Consider the following 20,873-nt stretch of genomic DNA (forward strand, 5'->3'; position numbering starts at 1 on the left):
GCTTCGGTATCTGTAGTGGGAGTGTGGGCTGAAGTGCCAAAATAGTGTTGGGCGAAATCCGCCCGACGCTTAATAGTGCGTCTGTTGAATGTAGCACAAAAACGACAGGCCAAGACAACGTGGTCTGGGCCTAAGCAAGGAATGCAGAGGGAATGGAAATCCTTATGCGGTATTTGCTTCCCACATGAAATGCAATTATTAACTTTGTCTGACATCGGTCTGAGGCAAGAAAAGTTTCCCCAACGGGGTACTTAGCTTTCAAGAAGACTTCGGTTGAAAAATATTCGTAATCTCAGGAGCTGGCCGACCGGCACTTGCGAACTGCTTCTGCTTCGGGCACCACGCGGCAAGACAGACTGGAGAAAATGTCGTCGGCTGGTTCTTTTATACTCCTGTCATACTGACGTCAGGGAAGAAGCGACGACATCCGACGCCGGACCTAGACTTTGGAATTCGGCCGACCGAGGACCCGTCTGACGGCAGGAAAACCCATCTGTTATGACTGCAGCTGTATGCACGATGAACATCAATGAAATAGCATATGTGCCATGACAGGTTGTGGGATCACTTATGAGGCATCAGTATCTATAAGCTGAACCTACCCATTAGATAGCTGATCTGTTCGGGAAATGTGCATTGCTGCTAGAAGGCATTGTCAAGACAAAACTCACTGCCATACCCTCACAGCTTCTTGGCAACAGGGTAAGATCTTGTTACTTCATTAACCCCCCGGTTATGTGCCAGACTACTGACCTGTAGTCTGGAGTGAAATGAAATCACATCCCATGGAAGGCAGTCCTGAGGTGTCCACAGTCACTCTAGCCTTGGAAAGGGGAAGGATAAAGGGCCTCCCTGATGAGACTATGGGAGACTCCATTCACCATATTAAATGTTACATACAAAGAGAGGATGATGGGAGTGTTCATACAGTCTACTCAGTGTGACCATTTCATGCTTACAGTCCACTGTAGAATCCTCATATAACACCTTGCTGAAGTGCAAGTAGAACAGAAGCTGTCATAAGACTGAGAGCTTTCAGAATGAGCAGAGCTGTGGAGGATTGGCAAGAAGGGCTGGAATTGCAGTTTATAAAGATATGTCTTTCCTCTAAAATCTGACAATGTACAATCTTCTGTCCACAAGGCACCCTATGAAAACTAAGGTTCTACAAGATATTTTTCCATATCTACTGAAATGCCCAAAGATAGGCAGAAGAGAAGGAAAGTGTCCCTGACTGACATAGTAGGGACTCCCTATTTACAGTAGCCATGAGCCAAATGTCCAGATATGGGAATATGTGAATCCCTCTCAGTTGCAGAAGGGCTACAATAATATCCATGCTTTTGGTGAACACCTGCGGGGCTATGGTGAGACCAAAGTGCAAAGCTCAGAACTGATGGTGACTGGCTCCTAACCAGATGTGTAGATATCTTCTGGACTCCCTGTTGATCTTTATGTGGATATGAGTGTTTTGAAGATCTATACAGCACATCCAGTCACCCTCCTGTAGACAGGGAAGTATGGGGTTGCACCATGACCATCCAGAATGGTCTCTTCTTTACATACTTGTTTAAGCCACTTAAGTCTAGAATCCATCAGAGGTTCTTTGAAATCTTTGGAACTAAAAAGAATGTGAAATGAACTCTGGACTCTTTCTAGACCGGTGGGACCAACTGGCTGTTTTTTTTTTTTTTGAAACAGGTTTGGAATCTCCATGGCAACTACAATTATTTGATGGGGTGGCACATCTGGCAGGGGCAGAGATCAGATTTCTGGAGTTGTGGAAAATGAGATGACATAGCTTCTGGATATTATGCATTTCACCCAGTTATTCTGTGTGATGGCCATCCAGACATCTAGCTGAGGAAGAAACCTGACTCTGACAGCCTTCACAGAGGAGCAGTATGGCAACCTTTCAGAGGCTGGGGTTGGTTTCCAGAGAAATGACCCTTGAATCCCTGATTCTGCAACCACGTTTGCCTCTGGGGCATCATTCATTAAACGGTCCTCCTCTGACACAGTTGAGAAACTGTAAGGAAGTATTGGTATTTGTTGAACCACAGCACTTTGCACCCCCCCCCCCCACAGTTCCTGCAAAAGACCTCTGTGGGATTTCAAAATGAACTTTTAAAGCAAGAACCCACAGTTCCTGCAAAAGGACCTCTGTGGGATTTCAAAATGAACTTTTAAAGCAAGAAGAATCTTTCCTTCATAATTGCTCTTCAGGAATTTTTCCTTGACCTTGGATCTGAAGAGTGAGGACCTACCAAGGATAACTTGAAGTTGTCCCCAAAATCATACAAGTGGAGTCTCATGGTAACACCATTAATTGCCACCATAACTGCTCTATCGAATGCATTTTGCAAGTCTCAAGGAGACGTTAGAAAGGGTTATGCTGGTTGCCACCTGAGACTTTAGTTGCTTCAGAGTGTTAGAAGTGGCAGTTTTCCTGGAATAGTCTAAGGCTTGCTCTGTAAGATCTACTTTGAATCTTGCCATATATGTTAAACAATTTAGCACTCTTAAGGCAAACATGCCTTCAATGTATGTTCACTTCCTCATGCAATTCATCTTCCTAGACTCCTAGTTAGGATGAATCACCAGATTGTTGTTGGACAATTCTTTCTTGGTGGCTGCTGCCACAACAATGGAGTCTAGAGGGCCCTTACTCCAATGTGGACTGTCAATGGATGGGCGAAGAATCTTGTCCAGCTTTCATGGGATGCTCTTTGCCAAGTCAGGCTCCCGCAAAGCCCTCTCCACTACAAGATCCATCATGAGGTTGGCAGGACGTAGATGGAGCAGCTAAGAGCTTCCTGAAGTTCCTTTTTACACCAGACAATCATCTAGGTGAGGCTATAATGCAGAATAGAGCTGCAGATGGGCTAAGATTGAGGCCAGGAATTTAACAGTGACCCTGGGTATGAGAGAGAGGTCAAAGGACAAAGAGGTAAAATTATAAGGGGTCTCTCTCTCAAAGGGCATAAGAACATGCCTATACCTCCTATAAATCTGCATTTGGAGGCAGGTTCACTGCATGGCCACAATAATTAGGAATGCACCTTTTGACAGCAGTAGCTAAAGGGACACAGCAGCTTGAATATTTTTACTAGCACAAATTTTGTTCAGACTTGATAAGTCTCAAGTATGTTTCTGTAGGGAATTATGAATAGCAATGAATATCTCTGGCCACCTCTGCTCGGGCTACTTCCTCCAAAGTCCCACACTGGATCAGCTGAATGAAAAGGGGTTTGCTGTGTTTTAAGATGGTCCCTGGAACTGGGCAGTGTTTTAAAAGGAGGAGCTCCCAAAGTTATATATATATAGGTGTCTGTGTGCATGTGTGTGTGTGTGTGTGTATCCTGCATATACAATACCCACTACCCCAAGATCAGGAGGGTACAACTTGGGGGTTGAAAACAAAGCTGGTTGAGGCCTGAAATCATATCCTGTATTTGTACCTCTGGGAATCACTCTGTTCTCTTCAATTCCAGAATTTATTTCCTCCCCGGAACTGATTTTTTTGTTTCAGATGTTCCACTTTGATTTCCCTCTTGTAGATGGATCAGTGTATAGTCCCAACAGATCATGGAAAACTTTAGGACTGGGAAGGGATGAAACAGCTGTTTGACCAATCAGAGGGTCTTGCTCTTCTCCTTGGGTTTCTTAAAACCATCTTGGTAGTAAGGGCCAAAGAGAAGTTCTTTACCCAAAGGGGTATATAGGAAGAGTTGCTTTACATCTTAAAGCAATGGCTAGACCACTAACCAGACAGGTCTCCTTACAAATGTGCTCAAGCCACCGCCCTTGCACAGGTGCTCACTGCATTATACACACATTTGATGGTATGCTTGCCCACTCTGTTCACTGACCAAGTAATCATAGTTATATTTCTTACAGAATCCTTCTGTACTTAGAGACATATTTTTTTGTATTAGTTTTTGTATGTCACCCTGGTACTGGGTTATGTAGGCCTGGCAATTTATTTCTTACTGCTAGGATAGCCGATGTGTACATTACCTTGGTATTCCTATCCAGAATCCTGCTTTCTTTGTCTTTAGGCAAGAGCTGCTTGACCAACTGGAGAGTCCTACTTTTCTCCTTGGATTTGTTAAAAACATTTTGATAGCAAGCATGACGCCCCTGCACTGGCCCAGTAATCAATAAGCCTCAATCCTCACCACTGGTAAAAGTGAGGGATGTACACAATGGGAGGATGACAAGTACACACTCACAATAAAGTACAATTTCCCTTAAGAGCACACAGAGATCACAGTCAGTATGGGGCTGGTTTCTCCCTCTTTCTCCAGATCCCAAATAAGACTCCTCACTGGCACAGCTACAGGGTTAAGATCTCAGCTGAGGGGTCAAGCCAAGTCCTTCAGCACCCTCTCTGCCAATCAGTGCTTCGTGACCCTGCCAAAGTGGTTGACACACACACCCATCCAACTGTGGGGAAGGCTGACACAGGTTTACTAGCTATGCCCCCTTCTGCCCAGACTAGAAGGTAGTTATCGCTGCCACCAACCCCTCCTCATCAGCTACTAGAAGGCCCATATAAAGGATGACCAATCCTACTGTGTAATGTTTCTATTATCCAAATGGTAAGTGTGACCAAAACTTGCAAGGCTATTTAGGAGTGGCATGTACAGTGTCACCAAACACATTTGCAAGTACTCTCAGAGATTAAATATGTCTCACAAATATCAGCCACGAAGACAGGTTTAAATATATTTAATAATAAAAGAACAAGACGGTACTCACTCTACAAACACAGTTACTTCAGAGTTCTGAATCACATGAAATATTTAAAACAACATTGCAGGACGGTCTCCAATACAGAAAACATTTAAACTAATCTTTACTATATTCCTATCTATATCTAAAAGATACTATGCCCCAAGTCACTAACTTACAGAGCAAGGCAAATGCAGATGAGTAGATGTTCTTGCTAGGTCCAAGACAAAACACAAAATGCCCAGTCTCTCTGACAGAGTTCTTAAATTAATATCTAACATTACTGCTTGGTTAGCCTGGATGACATCACTTTTTGTCACCTTACTTCAGTTCCCAAGCTAAACCAGAAACTAATAGAATTTTAACATCCCTGTGTGAGAAATGCATCTCTCTCAGAAGTTTGCAGAACTTGCAAGTCATAAAACAATAAAATGCTTTTACATTTAAAACCTAGTAATTTTTTCTGTTTCAAGACCATAGAAGAACTTCTAGCTCTAGACGTCTCCTTGCTGCATTAACTAATTTTTATAGCACATCCTAAAGCACTTAATTTCAACTTATTTTCTTGAGGTTTTGTAAGTTAATCTTCTGTGTTCCAGCAGGGTATACTGTGGCTACATTCTTGAAGCTCAGTACGCAACATACAGTTCTGTATAAATCATATTGATATTTACAAATTACAGAATTACTTACAAAATTCCAGATAGCTGGGCTGGAAGTGGCACAGCAAGGGCCAAACAGAAGTTCTTTATCAAAGAAGTATATAGGAACTGTTACTTTACATCTTACAAATGTGCTCAAGCCACCACCCTTGTAAATGTGCTGAATTAAGTATATGCACATTTTATGGTGTGCTTGCCCACCTTATTCCCTGACAGGATAACTGGACTTATATTTCTCACAGACTGAAACTGTATTTCTTGAAGCATATCCTGTATTAGTTTTAGAATGTCACCCTGGTACTGGGCAAGCATGTAGGCCTGGCAACTTGTGTCTCTTACTGCTAGGGTGACAGAGTGTACAACATCTTGGTAAACTTATCCAGAACTCTACTTTCTCTGCCTTTAGGCAAGGGGTTCTGACCCGGTCCGACAAGAACTGTCTGCCTACAGTGACAGAGCTGCTTGATCAGCAAAAGAGGTGTCTGTTACTCCTACACTCCATAAAATAAATCTGTCTGTTCTGGTACTGGTAATCATAGTGATGATAGCAGGGATGCTGCTACAAACACACTGATGAATGTCTGGACAAGTGGGTGAAATTGCTAAGGTTTGCAATATTCACATTCCAGAAACTCAGTATCTTTTTTGCGAAGAAGTTAACTTTATTACCACTCACATGAAATGCTCTTTTAATAAAGTTTAAGGTGTTAGTAAATGAGACCTTTTCAAAGGGTGACCCTGAGTGAATAGAGTCCTCATCAGTATCAAATCCAACGGGGGTGGATCTGATCTAAACAGAAGTGGTCCTCTTCCTACTACACTAAATCAAAAGAAGGTGGCTCTGGGTTGACATTCCTTCACCTTTTTGTATGAGGAGCCCCAGAGGTATGGGGGTTAAGAACTAGGGCTGGAAAGGCTCTACAGACTTTCCAGATGTTCCCCTCACAAGACACTTATAAACAAATGGAATGGGAGTACGGGCTGTGGACATCCACTGGATGCCCAGAAGACACATGTCCTAGTACATGAGCAGGACTGGAAAGCAAAAAGGTGGTAACCGAGTCAGAGAACAGGCTGAAAATTATGTGAATTTCAGACTCAGGAGTCTGGTATGAAGGATATGTTGAAAAAGAGGCAAGAGGATAGTGGGGTGATTTGGAGAGACCCCCCCCCCCATTGAAGTCAGTATCTTTAGTTGAATACTCCTGAGGGAAGTCAATGTGTCTCCTTTTGCATGAATGCTTCCACTGAAGCTAACCAGTAGGATGTTCTGGAGAGGACTTAGGAACTGAAGTGGGGGTCTTCAATGTGGACAGTCTCATTGAGGGTCTGGCTCTTCAAGCAGGACAGAAAATGTAGCAACGAGATACAAAATCTCTGGTGGGGGAGGGACAGATCTGAGCAGGAAAGGGAAGTCTGCACCCTAGATCAAGAAAGCACCCTCTCAAAGGCTTCAAAAGCAGAAGCAGAGACAAATCCAGAGATTTCTTTCGTAGCAGCCACAGCACCTGACACAGATTGGTCACAGAGGCCTATTTGATTCAGCTCCCAAGCTGATAAGTGAACCAAGCTGTCTAGCTCAAAGGGGGCAAGGATGGCTCCAATAGTTATGAAGTTGAGTCAAGCCCCCCCCCCCCCAGTCCAACCCTGACAACTGGGATCCTAGCTCCGTCAGGTTTTGAGCCAATTGGATCAAAAATAAAGTGAGAGTTGACAAAGACCAAATCTTCAGATCAGATGCCTACAACCCCTGGGAAACGCCCAGATCCAAAATCTGGGAGTCCAAGGGTCAGATCAGGGGAGGAGCAATGATATGAGGAGATGGGCTCAGGCCTATGGCACCTTAAGAGGTTGGAACTGGGAGAACCCCCAAATGGATTTGGGTTCTGAGGAACTTCCTCATCATTCTATTCACATCTGCCTCAGAAAGGTTCCTGGAGGAGTGCACAGACAGGGCAGATGAAGCAGCAGAAGAGGGAATGTGTGTGTGATGGAAGGACCATTCCTAGAAGAAATGAGATTGTACTCTTAGTGAGACTAGCTCCTGTGAGAAGTGCAGTTCTGGCAAAGGGGGACTGCTGAATCCAAGAAAGATAGGATTGGAGTTGGATCTTGCATGTTGGGAACCTTAGGGTCCAAACCCAAGGAAGTTAAAGGGCCTGGTATCCTTTTTTTAGACTCCCTTGTCTTTTCTTTCCTTTTTTCTTTTGGCTTGTCTTCTTGTCCTTGGTCTTTTCAGGAGACTTCTCTGCAGAAGGGGAGACAGCATAAGTAGTAGAGTGTGAAAGGGAAACTTCTTCTACGGTGGCAGGTAGAAGTCCCTTAATAAAGAACTTATAACCAACTTATTCCTCCTTTCTACCAAAACCTGGAAGCCAAAAACAGTAAAACTCTAGATGAGCAGCTCCTAGACAGTAAATGACTTGATATGCACATCAGAATTAGAAATCTTATGGCTGTAGGCCACACAGTTTTTGAATCCAGGAGGCGTTTCTGCCATGATGTTGAAGAAAAGGTACACCACCACACAAGTAACCAACAGAGAGTACAACCACACAACTATTAAACTACTACCAAGGTACTAAGCTAATCAAGGAAAACAAACTACCCAACAGGTATTAAGGGGAACCCAACAGGAAACAAACGTGCCAAGAGGGTGATGCTCAAGTTCTAAGGTAGTAAAATAAATAAAAAATAAAATAAGTAAAGGAGATGTAATTAGATGAGAACAGTGAAAGCTATCCAAAAATACTTATCACTTGGCTAAAAACCCAGCCTGAGCAATGGAGATCACATCTAATGCAAACGAGATCAGAGATAATGTACAAGTAAAGTACAGTTTTGTACCTACCATAAATGTAGATGTTCGAAGATCCACATTGCTGCAGTCCTTACAATTGGGTAGTCCGCTGTCCTCGGTCGGCCCGAATATCAAAGTATAATGCTGACGTCGGTCAGGGCGCATTTGACTGACGTCAGTACGTCAGGGTACAAATGCGCATGACCGACGTCATATCCTCAGTCTTTTCTTGCCCCAGATGTCAGAAGACCCTAAAAATAAAGGTCAAAACCAAAAGACAGCAAACAACCAACCAACCACCCTTGCACTAACTATATGTACAATATATACAATATACACAAAATGTACAACCCAACCCACACAACCACCTCTAACTACAGAGGGGAAGGAGGGAGGATTGGACTGCAGCAATGTGGATCTTGAACATCTACATTTATGGTAGGTACAAAACTGTACTATGTTCTTCATCTCACATTGCTGCAGTCCTTACAATTGGGTAGAATCCCAAAGCAGAGGTAAGGGAGGATGGCTAACTACAAGGAAGCAGGAGCTGCCAAAATGCCCTGCAAAACAGCAGTGGCAAAACCAGCCCTGGACTTAGAGTAAAGTGGCAGGTGATAATGCTTAGAGAAAGTATGCACAGAACTCCAAGTAGCTGCCTCCAAAATATCCTTGGTTGCCACTCCCCTCAAAAAAGCTGTTGAAGTGGCAGTAGCCCTAGTGGAATGAGGCCTAATCCCAGCTGGAATCTCCTTGCCATGATGGGAATAACAGAAAGCAATGCAAAACCCAATCCACTTAGAAATAGTTTGTTTTGATACAGGCTTGCCCTGAGAACTCAAAGCAAAAGAAACAAACAACTGCTGAGACTGCCTGAAACCTTTAGTTCTGTCCAAATAATAACGCAACTGCCTGTGGACATCTAAAGTGTGCAAAATCTTTTCCCCTTTATTTTGGGGATTTGCATAAAAGTAGGCAAATGAATAGTTTGGTTTAAAGCCACACTAGAAACCACCTTAGGCATAAAGGAAGGATTAGTACGTAATGATACCCTATCCTTATGGAAAATCAAGAAAGGCTCAACCGCCATAAGGGCCTGTAATTCAGAAACCCTTCTTGCAGAGGTAATGGCCAACAAAAAGCAGTCTTCCATGATAAATATTTCAACTCAGCAGTAGCTGCAGGCTCAAAAGGTTGTAGAGTGAGTTTCTCCAACACAAAATTGAGATCCCAAGCAGGAGTAGGAGCTCTTTTGGGGGTCTTATATTCTTTGCCTCTCTAAGAAATTGCTTGAACAAAGGATGAGAAAACAATGGTGGGTTGCAATCATAGTGAGCTGAAATTGCTGCAGCATGAACTTTAATAGAAGAGAAAGACAAACCTTTGTCTAGCAACTCAGTAAGATATTGAAGAGCCACACACAAATTAGGCTCAGAAACATCAAAATCTTTTGCTGCACTCCAAAACAAAAATCTCTTCCATTTGTCTGCGTACACTTTCCTTGTACTAGGCCTCCTAGCTTCCAAAATAACATTTAAAACTTGCTGAGGAAGTGGAGGCCCACTATGGTTCAAAACAGAATATGCCAGGCTGTTAGGTGCAGAGAGTGAAGCTTGACATTTAGCAAATGGCTGTCCTCCTGCGACAACAGGTGTGGAATTCAAGGCAAAGGCCATGGAGGCTTCCGTACCAGACTTCTCAGTAATGGGTACCAGTGTTGTCGAGGCCAATCCGGAGCTATTAAAATCATCCTTGGCTTGTCCTGTCTGACCTTTAGAAGTACCTTTAGGAGGAGAGGCAGAGGTGGAAAGGCATACACATGAAGATTGCTCCAATTGAAAGAAAGAGCATCCACTCTCCAAGCTGTGGGATGAAACCTTTTGTGCAAAACCTTGGCAGCTGATGGTTTAGTGGAGAAGCGAACAGATCTATGTCTGGAGTTCCCCATGACACTGTCAATTTCTGAAATACATGAGGATCCAATTTCCACCGTGGGGATCCATAATTGCCTGCTCAACACATCTGCTAAGGAGTTCTGTGCTCCTGGCAGAAACCTTGCCTGAAGATTGAGCTGTAAACTGAGAGCAGTCTCCCACAAAATCATTGCTTGCCTGCATAGAGGATAAGAATGTGTTCCCCTTGCTTGTTTATGTACCACATGACAGTTGTGTTGTCTGTTAGAATCAACACCTGCCCTGGAAGAAGTAATTCCTTGAAAGCAATTAATGCAAACTGGACTGCTAACATCTCCTTCATGTTGATATGTAGATGTTGTAGTCTGACAGGCCACTTGTTTTGTATCCACTTTCCATTTAGATGAGCTCCCAAGCTTTGTCTGAGGCATCTGTCGTTAAAATCTGACTCGCCTCTGGCCGGGTCACAGAGTCCCTTGTTTAGGTGACATTCCTGAGCCCACCACAAAAATTCCTTTTGAATGCAAGGTATTATTTGAATGACAGTGTCCAGATCCTGGCAGTGCTGTGTCCATACATTTTTGAGATACCATTGTAGCTTCCTCATATGCAGTTTGGCATTGGGAAGTACCAGAATACAAGATGCCATGAACCCTAAGGCTTGAAGGACTGTCCTTGCAGTCAGCCCGGACTGATGAGATAGTTGATGGAAGTAAAGGGATAGACTCTTTTGTTTGTCCGGGGTTAAAAGGCCATCTGGGATGCTGTATTCAGTCTCACACCCAGAAAGCACATGTCTTGAGAGGGTACTAGACTGGACTTTATTTCGTTCACAGAATACCCTAGGCATCTTAGCACTGCTATCACATATTCCAAATGATGAAGAAGCTCTTCTCTTCCTTGAGCCAGAATTAGGCAGTCGTCCAAATAAGGATAGATCTGTATTCCTTTTAGTCTGAAGAAAGCTATCACTGGAGCCAGAACTTTCGTGAACACTCTGGGCGCAGTAGATAAGCCAAAGGGCAATGCAGAGAACTGATAATGAGAAGTCCCAGCTCGAAAACGCAGATACTTTCTGCAACTTAGCCTGATAGGAACATGAAGGTAAGTCTCCTTGAGATCCAAAGTTACCATCCAATGATCTTTGCCCAGCAGAGGTAAAAGCTGCTGCAACGTCAACATTTTGAACTTGGGAATGTCCAGATAAGTGTTGAGGATAGATAAATCCAAAATTGGTCTCCACGTGTTCCCCTTCTTTGGTACTAGGAACAGGCGAGAATAAAATCCTAGGCCCACTTCTGGCAGAGGGACCGGCTGTATGGCCCCTAGTCGGAGCAACAGAGAAACCTGTTTGTGAGCCTCTATCCTTTGTTGAGGAGGAACGTCTGGCATGCCTTTGAAAGGAGGCAAGGTATGGAAATAAAACCTGTAGCCGTGGTGTATGATATCCAATACCCATCTGTCCTGGGTAATTAAACTCCAATTTTCTTTGAAAAATGCCAACCTTCCCCCCAAAGGTGCTGCCAGACGAGCAGGCTCTGGCAGCTGAAAAGGTAGGTCATTGGGTCTGCTTACGAAAGGACTGACCCCTGCCCTCAGCCGAAGCCTGTGCAGGAGAACTCCCTGTTCTAGGCCTGAAAGAGCCCTGAGCTCTGCCCTTACCACGTCTAGATCTACCCCTAGACTGTGAATCATAAGAAGGATACGTCCACCCTTTAGTAGGCCAATTTCTACTAAACTTTGGAGGCTGGACTTGCAAAAAATCTTTAACAGTCTGCATAGACTTAGCCTTGTCTTCCATTTTCTTTAAAACTGTCTCAACAGGAGGACCAAACAACACGTCAGATTGTAAAGGAGCATCTAAAATCCTTGTTTTAACATGTTCAGACAAAGTCTGATCCCTCAGCCAGGCTTGCCTGCGAAGAACTGACCCAGTGGCAGCCACCCTAGACGAGGCCTGTACAGCATCAAAACCACATTGCAAAGAATGCTTACCCACCTGTTCAGAAACATGCACTAAATCTTGCAACTCCTTACAATCAATACCTACTGCCAGAGCATCAACCTTAGATTTCAATTGTGAAAGGAGATAATTTTGGTATTTCAACATGTGAAACTGGCAATTCAGAGCCCTCATAGCAAGAGTGGAAGAAGTATAGACTTTCTTGCCCCATCTATCCAAGGCCCTAGCCTCCTTGTCTGCAGGAACCGGATTCTTAACAACATAAGCCTTAACACCTGTAGGCCCATGGCTAACAGTTTCTGGGTCTGCCCTAGGACTCTTAAAAAGATACTTATGAGCTTCAGGCACCCTGTAATACCTATCCGGCTTAACAGGAGCAGGAGGCAAAGAATCAGGATTAAGAGAAGCTTCCATAAAAACATCTTCCACTACAGCCAAAACAGGAGGTATAGCCAAAGGCCTATGCTGGGGTAACAACAGAAATTCCCTAAGCCTTTTTCTGGAATCAGAGAAGTCCTGACCTTCCCACTTAAAATGCTCCCTCATGGAATGAAGAGTTTCCGAAAAAGAAAAATCCTCAGGAGGAGTAGCAGAAGGAGTAGAATCATCCACATCAGAATCAGAATAAGGAGAATACTCCTGCAAGTCTTCAGCCGAAGACTCTGAAACATCTGAAGCCTGCTCAAAACCCCCCAGCTCAGGCTCCACCCTAGGCCTCTTATCAGGAGGGGGCATAGAACCCCTAATCAAAGTAATCAAATCTTCTGCCATTTTAAGCATATGCTTCTTGGGCACAGTACCTGAAGAGCTAGGGGTAACACTAACTGAAGCTAAACCTGGCCTGCCCCTGGGGGAAGCCTTTGAAACAGAAGGAGAGGGCCTAGCCACCTTAGGAAGGGAGGGGAGTATAGTAACATGAGAAGTCCCCTCAGCCTGACTAGCCTCCTGAGAGGCCACATCTTGTAATAACAAGGTCTCCCCCTGGGAACACAAAGAAACCTCCGGTGGAGCCACCGGCTCCACCGACACCTCTAAAGAACCGGCGTCTGGTACAGACGGTTCTTCTAGCCTAGGCTTAACTGCCTTGTCCTTGCGCTTCTTTGAAGAAGCGGGCGTCGGAGCATCCGACGGCATTTTATAGTTGCACCGCTTCCCAAAGACTAACCTCGCACAATCCAACCTTCTCTTTATAGTGCGTTTATTAAATCTAGCACAAGAGCAACAGCCAACAACGACGTGCTCAGGCCCTAAGCAAGGAATACACAAAGTATGATAATCTTTATGCGGTATCTGTTTCCCACAAGAAATGCAATTATTAACTTTTTCTGACATCCGGTAAATGACTGAGGCAAGAAAAAACTAAAATATTCCCCAACGGGGTACTTAGCCAACTTTGAACTCGGTCTGAAACTTCTAAATCGAAAAATCTCAGAACGCCAACCGGCACTTGCAACACTGCTTCTGCATCGGACCATGCGGCAAAAAAGACTGAGGATATGACGTCGGTCATGCGCATTTGTACCCTGACATACTGACGTCAGTCAAATGCGCCCTGACCGACGTCAGCCTTATACTTTGATATTCGGGCCGACCGAGGACAGCGGACTACCCAATTGTAAGGACTGCGGCAATGTGAGATGAAGAACATCACAGGATTATAGGTAAGGGGAGGAGCCTGACCTTTGGATTCAAAGTCTGAGGAGTGGCCAAAGTCGGATCTGATAACCCATCAATTATGGAATGGACATAACAGAGAAAATCATATCTAAATATTTCCTCTACCTGAAATCTAAGGAATATCAACCCTCCTCCAGTCCCATGGAAATAACCAGTAAGGGTTCCCCCTTTCCTGTCTGAAGCAGATATCGGAACAGCCACAGTGGGGTTACAAAGGGGCTGCCGCATATCAGCCTCCAACAGGGTCATGACTTAGGCTCTGGATGGCCTAAGGATTCTTCAACAGACATCTGGGTTGGGCTGGATAGCTGAAGTCTTGAATTTAGTCTTCTTAGGCTTCTTCTTTGGTAACAGCTGAAAGTACAGTTTTGTACCTACCATAAATGTAGATGTTAGAGTGTTCACACTGCTGCAATCATTATACTTGGGTTATCCTGCCATCAGGCGATCCCGCAGTCGGCCAGAGTTCCAAAGTCTTGGTCCGGCATCGGTTGCTGTCGCTTCTTCCCTGACGTCAGTGCGCCAGGGGTATATAAGATGCATCCGACATCATTTTCTTCAGTTTTTCTTGCCCCAGATGTCAGGTGCCCCCCAAGTAGGTAGGCAATACATATTGCTAGTAAAAAATATACATAGAAAATAAAAACAATACCTTCAGTTACAAGCAAATACACCTCAAAGGTTGTATAGGATAGAAAGGTATAGCTAAGTCCAGGTAGTTCAGAGGGGATGGAGGGAGGGTAACCTGGACTGCAGCAGTGTGAACACTCGAACATCTACATTTAAGGTAGGTACAAAACTGTACTATGTTCATCGTGTTACACTGCTGCAGTCATTACACTTGGGTAGAATCCCAAAGCTAAGGTTGGGTGGCTGGTCTATAAAGAGTTAGGATTGGCTATGAGGCCCTGTAGAACTGCAGTGGCAAATCCTGCTCTGGATTTAGTGTAAAGAGGCAAGTGGTAATGCTTGGAAAAGGTGTGCACTGAGCTCCAAGTTGCAGCCTCCAAAACTTCCTTGATAGGTACTCCTCTGAGAAAGGCTGTTGAAGTGGCTGTTGCCCTGGTGGAATGTGGCCTGATGTTATTAGGGACTGATTTTCCATGCTGTGTGTAGCAGTAACGAATACAGTGTCCTATCCATTTGGATATAGTCTGCTTTGAGATAGCCTTGCCCTGTGATCCTGCAGCATATGCTACAAACAGTTGCTCAGTTTTCCTGAAAGCTTTTGTTTTGTCCAAGTAGAAGCGTAGCTGCCTGTGTATGTCCAAAGAGTGCAGAAGTTTCTCCCCTTTATTCTGGGGTTTGGATAAAAAGTTGGCAAATGGATGGTTTGGTTAAGAGCCACACTAGATACCACCTTTGGCATAAAGGTAGGGTTTGTCCTTAAAGAAACTCTGTCCTGATGAAAAATTATAAAAGGTTCCACTGCCATTAATGCCTGTAGCTCTGAGATTCTTCGTGCTGAAGTTACTGCCAGGAGCAGAGCTGTTTTCCATGATAAAAATTTTAGATCGGCTGTATTGGCTGGCTCAAAAGGTGGCAGGGTCAGTTTTTCCAAAACGAAATTGAGGTCCCAAGTTGGTGTTGGTGCTCTCCGGGGCGGTCTTATGTTTTTAGCCCCTATGAGGTACTGCTTTAGCAAGGGGTGAGAGAATAAAGGAGGATCCGTGTTGTAATGTGCTGAAATGGGGGAGGCGTGGATCTTAATTGATAAGGATAGGCCTTTGTCCAGCATCTCAGTTAAGTATTGTAAAATCTGAGGAATGTTTGGGACAAGAGGGTCAAGGCTTTGAGTCTGGTTCTAGGCGCAGAATCTCTTCCAATTTTCTGAGTAAGCTTTCCTGGTGCTAGGCCTCCTTGGCCTCCAAAATGACATCCATAACAGCTTTATAGAGAGGTGTTGCCTGTTTGACTAATGAATCTGCCATGCAGCCAGGTTTAGGGTTTTCAACTGACCGTGCATGTCTGATTGTTTTGTTGAGTCAGAAGGTGTGGAATTTGAGGCAAAATCCATGGTGGGCCTTGAGCTAAGTTCTTTAACATTGGGTACCTGTGCTGGCGTGGCCAGTCTGGAGCAATCAGGATCATCTGTGGTTTTTCTTGTCTGGCTTTTAGGAGTACCTTTGAGAGGAGAGACAGTGGTGGGAAAGCATAAACTTTTAGGCTTTTCCAGCTGAAGGAGAGAGCATCCACTTTCCATGCTTGTGTGTGATAAGTCCTTGTCCAGAATTTTTGTAGTTGGCATTTCAGTGAGGAGGCAAAAAGATCGATGTGTGGGCATCCCCATTTTTGCGTTACCATGCTGAAGATTTGTGGATTCAATTTCCATTCGTGAGGATCCATGATATTTCTGCTGACATCGTCTGCCAGAGTATTTTTCTTTCCTGGCAGGAACTGTGCTTGCAGATTAACTTGATAAGTTAGAGCTGTGTTCCACAAGGTCATGGCTTGCCTGCATAGGGGATAAGAATGAGTGCCCCCTTGCTTGTTTATGTACCACATTACCGTGGTGCTGTCTGTCTTTAATAATAATTGTCCTGGATGCAGAAGGTCCTTGAAAGCTGTTGGGGCATTTTGAACAGCCAACATCTCTTTTTGATTGATGTGAAGATGCATCTGGTCTGTGGTCCACTGGCCCTGAATGCATTTTCCTGCCATGTGTGCTCCCCAGGCGTAATCCGAAGCATCTGTTGTTAGAGTCTGCCTGGCTGTGGGTAGGGCAAAAGGCTGACCCTTGTTTAGGTGGCATGCCTGTGCTCACCATCGAAACTCCTGTTGTAGGCAGGGAATCATTGGTATTACTGCTTCTAAACTGTGAGAGTGTTGAGTCCAAACACTTTTTAGGTACCATTGTAATTTCCTCATATGCAGTCTGGCATATGGTATTAGTAGTATGCAGGATGCCATGAATCCCAGGGCCTGCAGAATTTTTCTTGCAGGGAGATGGGACTTTTTTTGCCAGTAATTGAAAATATTGAGTTAGTTGAACTTGTTTTTCTGGCGTGAGACAAGCCATCTGGGCCGTTGTATTTAAGCTGGCACCCAGGAATATAATCTGTTGTGAGGGCACTAGTTTTGACTTCTTTTCGTTTACTGTGTACCCTAGAGAAATTAGCAACCTTTTTACAAACGCCAGATGCTGTAGAAGGATGTCCTTTGTCTCTGCTTGAATGAGGCAGTCGTCCAGGTATGGATATATTTGAATTCCTTTTTGTCTGCAAAATGCAATTACTGGTGCCAGGCACTTTGTGAAGACCCTGGGCGCAGTAGATAAGCCAAAGGGCAGTGCAGGAGAATTGGTAGTGCATTGTACCAGCTTTGAATCTGAGGTATCTTCTGCAATTTTGTCTGACAGGGACATGCAGGTATGCCTCTTTGAGGTCCAGAGTAATAAGCCAAGCCTTCTTGCCCAGCATGGGTAGAAGCTGCTGTAATGTCAACATTTTGAATTTCGGAATATCCAGGTAAGTATTTAGAATTGAAAGGTCTAGTATGGGCCTCCAGGCCTTGTCCTTTCTGGGGACCAGGAAGAGTCTTGAGTAAAATCCTTGTCCTTGTTCCTGTTGTGGTACTTTTTGAATAGCTCTCATGTCCATGAGGGCTGAAATTTGTTTTTGTGCCTCTGTCCATTGATTTTGTGGCAGGTCTGGCATTCCTTTTAGCCTTGGTAAAGTATGAAAGTGGAACCTGTAACCTTGAGACACAATATTCAGAACCCATTTGTCTTGGGTGATTGTCAGTTTTGAGAAAAAAGTGCTAGTTTTCCCCCTAAATGGGGCTGCCAAAAGGGAAGTGCTTGGCGTACAAAGGGGGAAGTCATTGGGACTGTTTCCTGTAAGGTTGAGACTTGTCCTCACCTCCTTTTGGGGTTGAGGTGCCCCACTGTCGTCTGTTAGAGCCTTGGGGTTGAGATCTGCCTCTTGGGCGTCTGTATCTGCCTCTCTGTGGCCTGTCTGACACTGGAAAGGACCAATTCTTTGTTGGTCAATTTCTGCTAAATCGAGATGGCTGTACCTGTAAGAAATCCTTGACTGTTTGCATAGATTTAGCTTTATCCTCCATTTTCTTTAACACCTCTTCTGCCTTAACACCAAACAAGGTATCATGCTGTAAAGGAGCATCCAATAATTTTGGCTTAACATGATCAGGTAAACACTGTTCTTTTAACCAAGCATGTCTTCGAATCACAGAACCTGTAACTGCGGCTCTACAAGAGGCCTCTAAGGAATCAAAACCACATTGCAGAGTATGTTTTCCCACCTGTTCAACTGCATGCATTAAATCCTGCATTTCTTTACAGTCAGGAGCATCTGAGCTTGCAAGCATTTTCTGTTTTAACTGAGCCATTAAATATTGTTGGTACTTAAGCATGTGAAACTGGCAATTTAAAGCCCTTATTGCTAAAGTTGCAGAAGTGTAAACTTTCTTCCCCCATCTATCCAAAGCTCTCGAATCTCTGTCAGAGGGTACTGGAATTTTTGCAATGGAAGCCTTAACCCCTTTTGGACCCTGGGAAATAGTTTCTGGATCAGCAGAAGGGTTTTTATAAAGAAACTTGTGAGAGTCAGGGACTCTATAATACCTATCTGGCTTAGCTGGTGCAGGGGGCAAAGAACCAGGAGATAAGCTGGATTCAGAGAACACATCATCCACAATATCTAGCACAGGCGGAATAGCCAGAGGCCTGTGCTGAGGCAGTAAAAGGAAATCCCTGAGCCTTTTCTTGGATTCTGAATAATCCTGACTTTCCCAATGGAAATGCTCCCTCATGGTATGTAAAGTTTCCCCAAAAGAGTAATCCTCAGGAGGAGAGGCTGAAGGGATAGATTCTAGAGCATCAGAGTCCTCATAGGGGGGTAGAGAGTATCCCTGGTCTGAAGAGGAATCAGAGGAAATGGAAACCTGATCAAAGGAATCATAGTCAGTATCCTGCCTAGGCCTTTTCTCAGGAGGGGGATGGGAACCCCTGATTAGAGTAATGAGGTCTTCGGCCATTTTAAGCATCTGTTTCTTGGGCATGGAGGACTGTCCAGGAGAATGCTGTACTCGCTTCTTTGTCTTTAATGGTACTTTTGTCTTGGCTGTTGTTTTAATGGTAAGTTGTGAAGGTCTGAAAACACCCTCAGAAGCCGATGCCTGCTCAGTGGCTCCGGACCCATCTGAGGGATTAGTTTCCGTAGGCCCAATGCCTTGAGTTTCCAGAGGCCTAGTTGTCTCCACGTGGGAGTCGGAGGCGGCCTGTGGCTCTGAGGTAGCAGGTGTCAGGGACTGCGAAAGCGCCTCACTGAGAACCGGCGACTGGCCTAGAAGAGGTTTCGTCGGTTTTGGACCTTGGATGCCTGTCTTTGCGTTTTTTTGGAACTGTGGTCATCGGTTGATCCGACGGCATAGTATAATTGAACCTTCAGCCAAAGTAGTGTAAAGCAAAATCAAAACGTCTTTTTATAGTGCATTTGTTAAATCTAGCACAAAACCGACAACTAGTGACATCGTGATCAGGGCCTAGGCATGGAATACAGTAAGAGTGGAAGTCCTTATGAGGCATTTGCTTCCCACAAGAAATACAATTATTAACTTTTTATGACATCGGTCTGAGGCAAGAAAAAAGTTTCCCCAATGGGGTACTTAGCTTTATTGAAGACTTCGGATCTGAAATTCGACTTCGAAAATCTCAGGAGTTGGCCGAGCGGCACTTGCGACCTGCTTCTGCTTCGGGCACCGCGCGGCAAGAAAGACTGAAGAAAATGGCGTCGGATCCATCTTATATACCCCTGGCACACTGACATCAGGGAAGAAGTGACAGCAATCGACGCTGGGCCAAGACTTTGGAACTCTGGCCGACTACGGGACCGCCTGACGGCAGGATAACCTAAGTGTAATGACTGCAGCAGTGTAACACGATGAACATCATGAAAGATGACATTGTGCCATGCGCAAACTGTGTTAGCGTTTGGTTTTATAAGTACATTTTTAAGGAACAGACGGTTGCAGAAGGTCTTAGGAACAAAGGACTGACAACATACTATTTATAGTTAAAACAACAAAACTTTAAGGAAGCAAAAAAAATTAAAAAATGCGATATAAAACCAACTGTAGTTTATTAACACACAAAATGCACACTTCTAGCACCTCGGCTAAACATCCTTCAAAGGAAGTGATGTATAAAACACTAAATGTTCAATTTATACAATACAACTCAAATCAATTAACTCAAACAATTAATGAATTATTTATTTCCAATCGACTTCCTTATTTAACACTTTAGATACTGAAGTATCATACTTTAAAATACAAAAACTTTCCTTATACAACAGTTTCTGCTTAATCAAATGTTGTTGTGTTTCCTTAACTTTGAATTGTAACAGAATAGTACTCTTTATAATTAAGTTCATTGCCAAGACAAACTTTTCATGATGGTGTGTGTGGATTTTGCTCCCCCCCCCACCAGTTACATTTCTCTCTCTTGGATGAAATATACAATAATTAAGAGTGGCTGTAAGAAAAGGAAGGGTCTTCAAAGGATCAGCAAATGGCTAGGCAGCTGTACTAGTCGTATGTTTCACATACCACAGAGGAAGCAAACTTCTACTTTTGTCTGGCGGCAAAGTAGTTCTGAGGTGATTCGTGCTCATATGTCTCTTATGTACCTCCTGCCTTCAGGCTTAAGTTAAACATATAGCATGAGGAATGTGCCCAGGATTTAGTATGCTGGCTGGAGGTATGGCTATCCCTGTCAGGATATTCCATTAGTTAGTAATACTGCAACAGTAATCTTGGAAGGACACTGACAGTTTTTGAGATAATCTTGATCACACTATCATGGTACTCTCACCACCAATAAATCAATACTTTGTTTTCATACAGTAAAACAATAGCTCACCACAGCTTAATTGAGGCCCCTGGCAATGCCTTTCCTAGATTAATAAACTGAAAGGAAACAAGTAGCCTGTTTCATTAAAGCCACTACTAGTTAGACCAACTACAGCAATCTGAAACCTTTTACGGCTGTATTTGCTTACTTCCCTCCTGAACAATATCCTGAGCGACTATAAAGGGTACTGACCTTTTTTTTCCCCGCCACTTTCTTCTCCAACTTGCCTACCAACTAGCCATCAGCT

At 44.0% G+C, this 20,873-nt stretch overlaps 1 protein-coding gene across 1 annotated transcript in view; it reads right to left on the reverse strand.

Moving 5' to 3' along the window:
- The window catches only part of PSMD6 (proteasome 26S subunit, non-ATPase 6), a 629,161-nt gene that overhangs the window by 16,027 nt on the left and 592,261 nt on the right, over positions 1-20,873 (reverse strand). The window lies entirely within an intron of this gene.

Source organism: Protopterus annectens, chromosome 7.part0 (assembly GCF_019279795.1).
Source record: "Protopterus annectens isolate FY-2018-M chromosome 7.part0, PAN1.0, whole genome shotgun sequence".
Lineage (NCBI taxonomy): Eukaryota > Metazoa > Chordata > Ceratodontiformes > Protopteridae > Protopterus > Protopterus annectens.